The sequence below is a fragment of the Echinops telfairi genome, unplaced genomic scaffold (genome assembly GCF_000313985.2).
Source record: "Echinops telfairi isolate 266 unplaced genomic scaffold, ASM31398v2 ScPeMD7_7466;HRSCAF=8504, whole genome shotgun sequence".
NCBI classification, from domain to species: domain Eukaryota; kingdom Metazoa; phylum Chordata; class Mammalia; order Afrosoricida; family Tenrecidae; genus Echinops; species Echinops telfairi.
In genome coordinates this window covers 5403992-5417272 of record NW_022111366.1, presented here as the reverse complement: position 1 = coordinate 5417272, position 13281 = coordinate 5403992, and the positions used below count along the sequence as shown (strand labels likewise).

The following is a 13281-nucleotide window of genomic DNA, read 5'->3' as shown; positions in this document are numbered from 1 at the left end:
AAGAGAAATCCTTCTGTTCCCCACAGAAGACCACGTTGTGATAGGCTTTATGTTTATATTCAAACTGTCACTCCATTATTGCCTATCTTATAGCTGGATCATCAGAGGCAGTCCCACCTCAACTTGAGGTAGTTTTCTTAGAGTGGGGGTGGGAAAAAGTGGGAGACTAAGTGGCTCCTCCAGTATGACGTTGTCCTGCAGTTATGCTAATTTGATAACACTCATGATTTGATCAGAGTTTCCATGGAAATTCATGATCGAAGGATGGAAAAATATGTGAGGGTGTACCCCCTCATTCTGTCTTGACTTCACAACTTTCAGCAGCTAAACTGGGGAAGGACAAATTACTCTTTGGAAAAACACTTAACATATTTTACATAGACCTGTATTATCTTCCCAGTATTATCTTGCTAATCTTGTGTTTTTAAGTAAATTTTTTTCTCTACCTTTGGTGATCCAGATCTTAAAGCCTAACCTACTTGGATTTTATGTTTGTCTTTACAAGTATTCTAGCATTTTCGATATGTATAAGAGACTTGATCCCTGTGCTTGCCTGATTTCAATTCAGAATCTTTGTAGTGGAAGAGACAACAAAAGAACTCAATTGAAACCCTACTAGAATAAACCAAATTTTTGTTTTATTAACTTTGATCATCCTTGTCCCTATCTAAAGGGGTTGAAACTGTATTTGGAGCTAAAATGTATTTAGTGGGCAGAAGCGGAGACCTATCTTGCTTTTGAAGTTACCTGACATTGTCAACTTGTCTGTTATTTGAGTGCTACTTGTTTTCATATTCTTTGCTTTTGTTATATCCCTTAGGTTCTGTAGGATCCCTGCTGGTATAGTGGGCTACGAGTTAGGACTGCTAACTGCAAGGTCTGCCGTTCAAACCCACAAGCTGCATTACCGGAGAAGGATGAATCTTTCTGCTCCTATAAAGATTTGCAGTTTCAGAAGTCCATAGAAGTTGCCTATAGGGTTGCTATGAATTGGAACCATTTGATGGCTTAGTTTGGTTTTTGGGTTGTATAGACTAATAATTTTGCTTTTGTGTGTGACTGTTACTGACATTTTTGCTTGGTACATAACCCTCATTATTTTCTTAAGGACTGCTGTTATATCACTTAAGTTTTATTAATTTTAATAAGTGAACTTTTCCATGTATTTTAGTGGGAAAGCTTTCCTTTATATGCTTAAATTTTTTCCTCACAAATATTTTAAATCTGCACAGTTAGCTAGATTAATGGTGCTATTGTTATTAGAATTATTAAACGTTACATGGAGATTACGTATAATATTTCTTAGGAAGCTAGCATGCTGTTCTGGATGGATATATAAACAAGTACATATAAACAAGGTATATTCTGTGAATGGATTTTGAACTTGCACCTTAAGGAGTAATCCCCAATGTAAGAACTGTTAGTTCTTACACAATGGACCTACCTGATACTTAGCTTTATGAAGTGATCACTGAAGATATGGGGGCTCTAGTGAAATGGCATTAAAGAATCAGACAGTGCTCAGCTATCAGAAAGAAAAGCACCTGTCTTGAAACAAGTGGACATTTGAAGAAGCAATCAACTAGTCCAGTGGTTCTCAACCCTCCTCACGCCGCGACCCTTTCATACAGTTCCTCATGTGGTGGTGACCCCCCCAACCATAAAATTATTTTCGTTGCTGCTTCATAACTACTTTTGCTACTGTTATGAATCGGGCGACCCCTGTGAAAGGGTCATTTGACCCCTAAAGGGGTCACGATTCACAGGTTGAAAACCACCGAACTAGTCCATGTAGAAGTAGGCACACCAATTGAAATATGATCAAAGGACTTTTATCCTTGCGCAGGGGCCATGCTAATCTTCTCTGTATCGTTCCAATTTTAGTATATGTGCCGCCGAAGCAAGCACCAAAGGACTTTTAATAAAGTCCATGATTAGAGGAGAGAATGTATTCGAGCTTAAAATCTGAGCACTGGGTTTGGAAGCCTGTGGTTTACAGTGGGAACCTCTGGGGTTACATAATTTCATGTCAACTTGATAAATAAATGTAGGGGTGGAGCCTAGCTTGTCAATCAGGTCACAACCTGATGATGCCTCCTTGTGGGCATGGCATTTTCATGAGGATTCTGAGAACTTCCTCTCTCTCAACCTTCACCTTCCTGCCTGTTAACAACCCACATGGAGACTTGCTGAGACCTGTAAGAGCCCTTCTCTCTGCTTCACCTTCCCGTTGAAGAGACACACACTCAGAGACCTACATGTGGAGACCAGCGCCAGCACTGAGATGTTTCCACCACCATTGAATCCACAAGACTTTGCACCCACCAGCCTGTGAGCTTCCTGCATTTTACACCATTGCATGGGACTACGTGAGTCTGAAGAGGGATTTATGGACTTGTTTTGGGCTTGTGGGCTAATATGGGACTTATGGACTTGATCTGGACTGGGATGGGATGTTTTCCTGATACACAATTACTTCTTAATATGAAACTTTCTTACACATATATGCGTGTCACTGGATTTGTTTCTCTAGTCAACCCAGCCTAACACAGAACCTTAAGTCCATCTTAGAGTCTCCACATTCAGATTGTATTGAGTTCTTTCTGATCATTGACCGGATATGTGAAAGCTTTGTCTTCAGGAAGAATGTGTTTGAAAGCCAGTCCTCAGGGTCCTGTCTGGGCATGCCCTTAATGGAAACTGAGGGCTCTGGGATTGCATAGTCATGGTCAGGGGTCTCTGAACCAATCTCGTAAGCTTTAATAATCTGCAATAAATACAATGTGTTAGACCAGGTTGACTCGAGAAACAAATTCAGAGACACTCATATATGTGTAAGAGAGAGCTTTATCTTAAGGAGTATTTGTATATGAAGGAAACATCCCAGCCCAGTCCATCACAAGTCCATAAGCCCTACAATAGTCCTTAAGTCTCTCTTCAGACACACACAGTCACATACAATGATGTAGAAGTCCGGGATATCACAGGTTCGGTGCAGACTTGTTTGGGTCCAATGGCAATGGCAGGGCTCTGGCAGCAGTCAGGCTCAGCCATCAGAGAGAGCCGAGGGGGGTAGGGAGGGGAGGTTCCCAGGGCCCTCTTTGTGAGAAGGCCACACCTACAAGGGGGCACCATCAGGCATGACCTGATTGACAGGTTGAATACCACTTACACTTTCACATATCTTCCAGTTGACATGGAATCATGTCACTACACAGTACATATCCTCAGCATCTTTTTCTCATGGACTTTGGACATGTCAGGACAAGCCAGTTTCTGGGGAAGGACATCATGCTTGGTAAGTGGAGGGGCCGTGAAAACGAAGGACGGGCCTCAGCAAACTGGATTGGCACAGTGGCTGCAACAATGGGCTCGGACGTAAGACCCTTGTGAGGATGGCGCCGGGCCTAGTGGTGTTTCCTCCTGTTAGACATGGGGTTGTTATGTGTTGGAACCAAGTAAGTGGCCCCTAATAATCACGGTCCCGTCCCCCCTTTGTTAGTTCCACACACAGCTGAAGTGAAGCGATCTGTCAGTAGTTGTGATTCTGTGACCGCATCCTGTGTTCTCCGAGTTCTTTTTAAGTGGTGATAGGTCTGCGAGTCCTCGACATCCGTACGGCCTCATGCTGATGGTCTCCCTCACCTGGATGATTTGTCTTGGTTTTTGTCCTATTCAAGATTTAATAAATGGTCTCTACAAATTATATTTGAACTTGGGGTCTCTTCTCTGTGGGACTACTCATTCAACGTATTGGTCATTGTGACTCTCACCACTACCTTTTTCAAATGGGTAGTCATATACTCTGTTTACATTCCCTTCCAGTTCCTCAGGACCCCTCCCTGGTAGGGAGCCCGCTAAGCAGCTCTGCAGGAGACAGACTGGGCTTTCTACTCCTGTAAACAGTGTCAGTCTTGCAAACCCACAGGGGCCTGCTGTGAGTTGCATTGACTCGGTGGCAGTGGCTTTGGTTTGGGGTGTGGATATAAACTGACTCTTGACAACGCTTTCCTATTTTAGTTTTTGTTTAAACTCATGAACGTATTGTGCCTGGCTTTTTCTTACTACATGACCTCTCCATTGTTCCACATTGTTAACTACTTCTTCATCTTTAAAAGCTACTTCCTCACTTCTGAAAGAATTCTGACTTAATCTCGTGGCTTGCTTGCTTCTCCCACGTTCCTTCCTCACTTGTTCTCTTTTATTTTAGCCCCCGCCTTTCTCCCCACATTTCATTTATGCAGATGACCCCTCAGATCCACATTTCAGTATTAACTTCTTCCCTGAACTTGGACTAAAGTTCATACCCACTTACTCCATCCATGTTCCCTAAAATGTCTGTATCATCTCAGTCCTCATATGTCTTAACTTTCATAGAGCTTTTGGCTAAATCAATTCCCAATTAATTTTCTCAAAGGTATTATCATTCTCCTGTCCCCCAGCTTGAAACCTTATAGTGCTCTTGGAATCCTTTCTCATTTTCCATGTCCAGCCAAGCACCTGTTTCTTTCCATCCCCACTGCCAGCCGCTTGCTGCATAGAACCTTTCGGGCGAGAGGTCTTTATCCTCATGTCAGGTATTGTCAGAGTCCCCGGATGATTCTTGCTCTCCATTTTGTTAAACTTTAGAGTTTTCTTACACAGTTATTCTAGAATAATTGTCATGTCTCCCCTCTAAAACCTTTAATGCTTCCCCATCTCTATAGGATAAAAAATAGAATTTCTGTAATAGAGCCGCAAAACCTTGCTCTTAGTTGTTTCCTAAATATTGCTAAGCACTTTTATTGGTCTTGGCTAATTTGTCTTTGTGAACTACAAAGTGAGAAATAGCAATGGGGCTATTGGATTTTAAATATGGAGCCTTGAAATAAGAGAAAAGTGTCGAAGAGGTGGTGTGAAGCAAGTCTGATCTGAAAGGATAGATTTAAATTTCCTTTAAGTGGATGAGTGCTATAGACAAGTTAGCAAGGACCAATAAAAGTGCTGTACTACAGGCAAGAAGGCCAGGAAAGGAGGGTGATACATCGCAGCTGTTCTCAACCTGCGGGTCCTGACCCCTTTGGGGTCGAACGACCCTTTCACAGGGGTCGCCTGATTCATCACAGTAGCAAAATGACAGTGATGAAGTAGCAACGAAAATAATTTTAGGGTTGGGGGTCACCACCACATGAGGAACTGTATTAAATTGTCATGGCATTAAGGAGGTTGAGAACCACTGATCTATCAAGAAATAATGCTTGTTTGGATTAGACACTTTGCAGGATCAACCCTGAGTAAATGTATGGGAAGAGACTGTCTCCAGTCACCGTCAGGGAGAAAATGGAGTGAGGTCCACACCAGACTCCTCCAGGTTTAGTAAGGAGACGGAGAATCCAGCTCAAGGTCAGTAGCCACAAGGCAGAAGTCAAACCTGCCTTACCTTCCATCCTGTTCTGACACCAATCATTCCTCCACAACACTCCACTTCTCTGCTGGGTTCAACGCTTTGTTGCAATGCCCACACGGAACTCTCAGATAACACAATGATTGGGTTTATTAGGGAAGCTATCAAATGAAAAAGGATTACCTTTGTTAACAGTTAAAAATGTTCAATCAGGTGGAGTTTACATTTCAGATGATCGATTGTGTACTCAAAAGTTTGATTTACTTACCATCATTCTACTAGTAGCTTACGCTACCCCGCCTCCTCTGATTTCTCTCTCCTCTCGCAGGGTCGTTATCATCCCTTCACTCTCCGGTCAACCTGCGAGCCTACTGCTTCATCTTCGCTCCCTTGCCCTCCCCACTTTGGTTTCCTTTGGTATGAAAGCCTTTGTCTTATTATTATTTTTCTATATAACAGTTCTCATATTATTTGTCATTTAGCGGTTAAGTAATTTCACGCACCATGATGTTTTTTAGGTCAAGAATACAGTCCTTTTGTCGATAGCACCTCTTTTCAGCCAGCCCGGCAGCCATATCACTTTGGTCCTTGGCATCAGCCATGTGATCCCTTGGTCTCTGCCTCCGTGGGCCAAAAAGGCTGCCCCCAGCTCTCCGTCCTGGTCTCGGTGCTGCTCTTCTGCTCTGTCTCATGGTCTAGGTGCTGTAGCCTCTGGTGCCTCTGCTGCCTCCACTACTCTAGGCAGGAATCTTGCACTTGCTTTTTCTGTTGACTCTTCTTTTGTCATGGTCTTTCTAAACTGATAAATTCCCTCTATTAGTGTTTCACACACACCCTGTTAGCATGGTTCCATCCAGCCATTTGATAATTTACAAAAACAGGGATAGAAGAGCTATATTTAAGCAATTTAACTTCACGCCATGATCCTTCCTTCATCCTTATTTCAAAGGAAGAAAAGCCTTTCTCCTAAGACCTAACTCTGAAGCTCAGCCTCCTCTACTACCTCTTTCTTTGACTGCACCCTTTCTTTTACATGCAGCCTCTCTTTTCTGATGGATCTTTCTTTCTGCAAAGATGAATGCTTGTATCTCATGCTACCCATATATCAACTCCTCTGTGGAGCCCCCCACTTCTAATTCTTCACAGTTATTTGTGTTGTGACCTGTAGAGTCCATTCCAACTCATAACTCTATGCTACCCATAGGACTCATTGATGACCTATCTCAAGCCCTTAACATTCTATATTTCAGTCTTCTATTTGCTTGTTGATTCTGTTCTCTATCAACACTATATTCTTCCTCTTCCATGCTTGCAAGTGTCTGAAGGACAAGGGACCATGTCTTATTTCTGCATCCCTAATACAAGGCACAAGGAGCCCCGGTGGCACAATTCTTAAGTACATGACTGCTAACCAAAAGATCAGTGGTTCAAACCCACCCAAGGCTCTATGGGAGAAAAGTCCAGGTGATTTGTAGAACATGGGTGGGAAGCTTTTTTCCTGCTAGGGCCATTTGGATATTTTTAACATCATTTGTGGGACATACTGGTCAAACATTTAATTAACTTACTCCTAATGTGATAGCTTGGACTGCTTCTTTTTGTTAAGATGTGTGATAGGAGCTGGTATTAGCTGTGATGTTAGCTGTGTTGTGTTAGTTGTGTCATGTTAGCTGGTGTTAGCTGGCCTTGTATGTCTCTTGGGCTGGACATCCCTCACTTTGTCTGCTCTGCCCTAGAGAGATCAATTCAATGGCACACAGTAACAGTACAGGCCACAGTGTCTAAAACGCAGCACGACAGAATCCATATTTGATGAATGGATAAAAGGCTGAGATTCATGTTTGTAAGAGACTCATCATGGTAACAGGTGACCCAAGAAACCAATTCTTATTTCAGATCACGTTTGCAATTCGATTTCTTTTTTAAGAGGGCCTGATTCCAAAAGCAAGGTGTGGAATTCCTAAAGCATTGAGCTGGTAACCCTAATGTCCACAGTACAAACCCACCAGCTGCTCCGCAGAGGAAAGGTGAGGCTGTCTGCTTCGATAAAGCTTGGCAGTCTCCGAAACCCTATGAAGGGTCACTCACTAGGGTTTAAAATCTGCTTGGAGGCGGAGGGTGTGGTTTTTGGATTCTTAAACCACAGTCTTCAGTGCCATCTAGTGGAGTCACCAAACACAATAAACTGCTACATTAATAATGCCAACAAAAATTGCCGCAGGATGGGCAAGGTTTGTGTACCCGCCCAGCGCTACAACTTCGGCAGCGGGGAAACCAGCGTGACCTGGCCTCCCGCGCTCCTGATGACTCGCTGGAGTCGGCCTGCACCAGGCAGCCTGACGACTCCCAGTGGCGCCAGCATGAACTGGAAGGCCCTCAGTCACGTGCCCGTGCTGCTGCATATTTTGGCAGCAGTCATTGATCCTCTGCCCAGCGTTTGCCGGAGTCAAGATATACCAGAGGAGGAGACTGGAAGCAAAACTACCAGACTGGAGGCTGAAAGGAAAACGCAGTCGGCGAAGAAAGAAAACTGAAGGCTGGGAAGCCCAAGATTTTGCAATTTCAATGTCAGCTCTGGTGGACGCCAGCTGAGAGCAAAGAAGACTTGACTATTGAATGATGTGTCAGAATAAACTGTCCACTAAAAAAAAATTGCCGCAGTCCATTGACAGGGAGCTGCGAGAGGTTCAGGCCAGATTCAGAAGAGGATGTGGAACAAAGGATGTCATTGCTGATGGCGATGTCAGATGGATCTTGGCTCAAAGCTGTGACTACAAGAAAGATATTTATTTGGGTTTTATTGACTATGCCCAGGCATTCACTGTGTGGATCATAACAAACTATGGATCGCCTTGAGAAGAACGAGAACTCCATGATGCTTCCGTGTGCTCACGTGCAACTTTCACATGGATCAAGAGGCAGTTGTGTGAATCGAACAAGGGCATACTGCAGGGTTTAAAATCAGGAAAGGTGTGCATCAGGGTTGCATCCTCACACAACACCCTGATAAATGGAGAAAAGATTGAAGTTGTCAAGGATTTTGTCTTGCTTGGATCCACAGTCAAGGCTCATGGAAGCAGCAGTCAAGCGATCCATAGATGAGTTACATTAGGTACTTCTACAGCACAAAACCTCTTTAAAGGGTTGAAAAGCAACAATGTTACTTAAAGGACCAGGGTATGCCTGACCCAAGATGGTATTTTCAGTTGCCGTATATGCATGTGAAACTTGCACCTTGAATAAAGAAAACCAAAGAAGAATCGGTGCATTTGAATTATGGTTCTGGAGAAGAATATTAAACATACCACGGAATGCTCAAAGGATACACATCTCACTTGGAAGAAGTACAGCCAGAGTGCTCTTTAGATAGAAGGATGCTGAGACTTCCTCTTGCATACTTTGGATGTGTTGTCAGGGAGACCCGTCCCTGGAGAAGGACCTCCTACTCGGTAAAGCAGAGGGGCCGCGTGAAAGAGGAAGGCGCTCAAGGAGATGGATTGAGTGGCTGAGAAATGGGCTCAAGCACAGGAACAGTTGTGAAAGTGGCGCAGGATCAGGCAGGGTTGCGTTCTGTTGTGCATAGGGTTGCTATTGGTTGCAGCCTACTCAATGGCACCTAACAACAGCAATAACTCCTAAGGAGCCCTGGTGGTGTAATGGGTTAGGCATTGGGCTGCCAACCCCAAGGTTGGTGATTCAAACCCACCAGCTGCTCTGCAGGAAAAAGAGACTGCTGCCTCAGAAACTCTCTGTAGGGTCCCTAAATAGAAATTGACCTGACAGCAGTGGGTGACGAAGTCTGGGCAGTGCACTCTGCGTTGTCAGACACACCGCATGAGGGATGGTTTTGGTTTTATCTGGACACGTAACAAAGCCTGGAATGATTCTAATTGTGAGCTCTAACAGTATACATGTCCCCCAGTCACTGATACTTTGTGATAAATGGACTCTAACGTTGGGAGGGAGAATGATCTGAGTTTTGGAGCTCTCCTTGGGTAACTACTGTCAGCTTACTTTAGGCACTTCTACATGAAGTATCAGCTCCATTGTACCTAACTACCCATCCTCTCAGAAAACAGAAAGAAAACACCTCATCTTATCCAAGGTTTCTTAGCTTTCTCATTTAACTTGTAATTTTTCTCTCCCCATGGTCAACATGGACCCTAAACATCTTACAGTAGCTATAGTTGGGAAGCTACCTGACTCGTAATTGGTTTGATGTAAATATAAGCAGTTCTTAGACAATTTACACTTCATTGGACACTTAATTCAACTCCTTCTGTGAACTGCCTTTTCTATGTGCATCAAATAACTGAGTTCATTATTAGCCTTCTTTGAAAGAGATAATTTAAGAAGTAACTCAGAGACTTCTTTTCATATATTTTATTTTAAAACGTGGATAAATGCATTGTGAGTATGCTGTTGTAATTTTATGTAAATTAATTTTCATATAAAGTATGCATAAGTGTCAGGGGAGCCAGCCCCTAACAAATCATCACAGGCCCAGCAGGTGCAATTGTACAGTGATAATAAGTAAAGATTATAGTAAAGTCGTAGAGAATAAGAGATAGAGGAGAGGATAAAATAAAGGAGTCAGACATATTGCATAGTAGCATGCTCCCCTCAGCACACCACTTGGTGGTCCACATGAGGATGTGGAAGGTGGGAATTGCAGGAGCGAGCGAGAGTGATTTATTACTAACCAAAGCTTATATATCTTTTGGGGGCATTCAAGCCTCCTAATTACAGGTAAAGACATACGTCACAGGAAGGGGTTGTGCTAAAGGTACCACAGTAATGGGAGGGGGATGATCTAGAGGTGTACACACTATAGGAAGAGGAAGGATTAAAGGTATGCATATGACAAGATGGGTGGATCCAAGATTCATGATGGGCCTAACCTTGATTGCCTTTGGGCTGGGAGACTTGATTTAGCCTAAGTTTTCAGGGGAAATAATCCATTGTCCTTAACAGCTGGGAGTGAGCCCCACCTGTGGTGACACCAGACAGTAGTCTGAAGGCTGAATGACTTCAGGGAGAATATTTCTAAGCATCTGACTTCCCACCATGTGCTGGCAAACAGCCTCTAATATTTGGCATATCTTTGAGGGAGACAAAGCTGGGGAAGAGCCTTTTTATACCCCACACATAAGTAAATAATCTGGCTGATAATTATAGAGAAAGTAGTGGCACATTTAGAGATTCAATCCTGTGCTGCCCATGCCACTAATGCTTGTGATAAAAATTAGAGCAGGAGTTGTGAGGTGCTCTTAATGTGATATTATAGACTATATTGTAAACAAGTTTTGTGCTCTTTGTAGTATTGCATTATAATTTAGCAAACTTTTTTTTCCTGCTAGGGAGTTTTGGTTACTTATACTTAATGAATACATCAATGTTGAAGATTAATCTTGCATATTTTGATTTAGAAGAGACCCTTTATCTGGAATATATTTGCTACAAATATCTTTATGGCCTGTTCCTTACCAGACAGGTAAATCCATCTATAAAAAGAGAGTTTATAAGAGCTCCGGGCCCATCATTGTAGCTTAAATTATTGTTGTTGTTAGGTACCATGACCTCAGTTCCAACCAATAGTAACACTGTGCACAACCGAAGGAAACCCTGCCTGGTCCTGCACCATCCTCACGATTGTTCCCAGGCTTGAGCCCCTGTTGCTGCCACTGTGCCAGTCCGTCTCGTTGAGACCCTTCCCCTCACCCCTCCCCCTCGCCCCCGCTCCACTTTATCAAGCATGATGTCCTTCTCTAGGGACTGGTCTCTCCTGGCAGCATGTCCAAAGTATGTCAAATGAAGTCTTGCCACCCTTGCCTCTAAGGAGCACTCTGGTCATATTCCTTCCTTTTAGCAGTCCATGTACTTTCGGTGTTCTTCGCCAGCACCGCAGTAAGAGCTCTTCATTCTGCATCAGTCTTCCTCATCCACAGTTATGGATTGAATTGTGCCCACCCTCCCCCACATGTTGTAAAGCCTAACCTCTAGGCTGGTGACTCTAATTCTGTCATAGAATGGGTTGTTCTTGTTATGGTAATGAGACAAGATTAGTGGGGTGTGTTTTGAATCAATCTTTTGTGAGCTACAAAAGAGATGAAAGAGAAAGCTAGTTAGGAGAATGACGCCAAATACTTAGAGATGCCGGCCTCCCACCCCGCAGCAGAAGAGACCAGGACCTTTCTCCAGAACAAGAGAATGCCTTCCCCAGCCAGCAGTCTGATTTCAAACCTTTAGCCACCTGAATGGTGAGAGAATACGTTTCTGCTTGTTAAAGCCACCCATTGATGTTATTTTGTTATATAGGCAACAGCCTAGCACTTAACCATTGCTTCACCAGGGCTGTTAGCAGAAAATACCAAGTGTTGATGGAGGATATAGAGAAATTGTAACCCTCTGTTCTTGCTGGAAGAATGTAAAATGGTGCAGCCATTATAGGAATCCGTTTGGTAGGTCTGCAATGTGTTAAAGATAGATGTTCTATATCTGTTGCCTCTAGGAAATTTGACTGACAGTTACCCTATGGGTCGGAGTAGAGTTGCCTCATAAGGGTTCCAAGGCTGTAAGTCTTTAGGGAATCAGACTACCACATTTTTCTCCTTTTAGGTGGTATTGAGTTCGAACTGCCAAACTTTTAAGAGACCTGGTGGCGTAGTGGATTATGTGTTTGGCTGCTAACCACAAAGTCAGCAGTTCAAATCCACCAGTTGCTCCTCGGGAGAAAGATGTACTTTCTATTCCTTTCCATAAACAGTTACAGTCTCAGAAACATACCAGGGCAGTTCTACCCTGTCCTATAGAGCCAATGGTCGTGAGGTCGTGACCTTTGTCAGATACCATAAGTAACCTTGCTTTAGGTTAGTTGTCAACGGCTTCACCACTGTATCATCCTAGTGTCTATACAAAATTATAAATTACAAAATACCAAAAACCCCTCAAACCTGTTGCCATTGAATTGTTAGCTAGACTGTACAAGTAGGGAGGAGGGGGGACAATGGCAGGAATCCTAATACAAAAGAGAGGGGGAGACACACACCTCTCAGTACAAAGGAAGGTGAGGGCAGATAAGTTACATTTCCTTATCAAGAGAAACCAGAGATCGTGAGCAAGGGTGAGTGGAGAAAAATGGGCTTTTCACACTATCCTCACAATGGCTTGAATAGACTCTTGGGTTTGGGATCTAGGGACAAGGGCGCAGCAAGTAGTCTGGGGAGCAGGGGGCCACATACCCAGAAAGACGTACACTACAGAAAAACAGCCAATAGCAGAATGCCTACTGGAGAGCCAGCCAATGGCCAAATAAAAGGCTGAGCTCCCCATATTGTACCAGGACGCCCGTTGGCTCGCTTGAAGGCCCTTGGGAGCCCTACACCAAAGAGTCTCTTCAAGAAAGCCACTCCATTTAAGCCTTTTCTCTGACGCTTGTCTGAATGTTGTCCCTTACCAGGATCCTTTCCTGCAAGCTGGACGAGGACTGAGCGTGGAGAGGCTCAAACCTCGAGTCTTGTCTGGTAACAGAATCATGCGTTCAACTCCTGAGCCAATAATTTGATCCCTAGGCACATACTCAAAAGACACAAAACCAAAATAAATAAATAAAAAGACACAAAACCAGGGACTCAAACAGATACTTGCTCACCAATGTTCACTGTAGCTTTACTCATAATAACCATACGGTAGAAACAACTGAAGTGAGTGTCTATCCACAAAAAAAGCAGATAAAAGATGATGGTGTGTATCCATGCTTTTAGCCATGAATAGGGCTGAAGTTCTCATACATGTTGTAACATGGATGGACTTCAAAAATATGCTGAAGGAAATAATTTAGATACAAATGGACAAATATTACACGATCCTGCTTAAAAGGGCTATCGAGTTTGTTAAGG

At 43.4% G+C, this 13281-nt stretch overlaps 1 non-coding gene and 1 pseudogene across 1 annotated transcript; one reads left to right on the top strand and one right to left on the bottom strand.

The window, feature by feature from the left end:
• Window positions 1-1805: 1805 nt before the first annotated feature.
• On the bottom strand, window positions 1806-1908 carry LOC115873168. Its single transcript, XR_004048263.1, has one exon. It is a non-coding gene; the product is annotated as a U6 spliceosomal RNA (small nuclear RNA).
• A 5835-nt stretch (window positions 1909-7743) lies between these two features.
• LOC101661773 lies at window positions 7744-7917 on the top strand (annotated as a pseudogene).
• Window positions 7918-13281: the final 5364 nt, after the last annotated feature.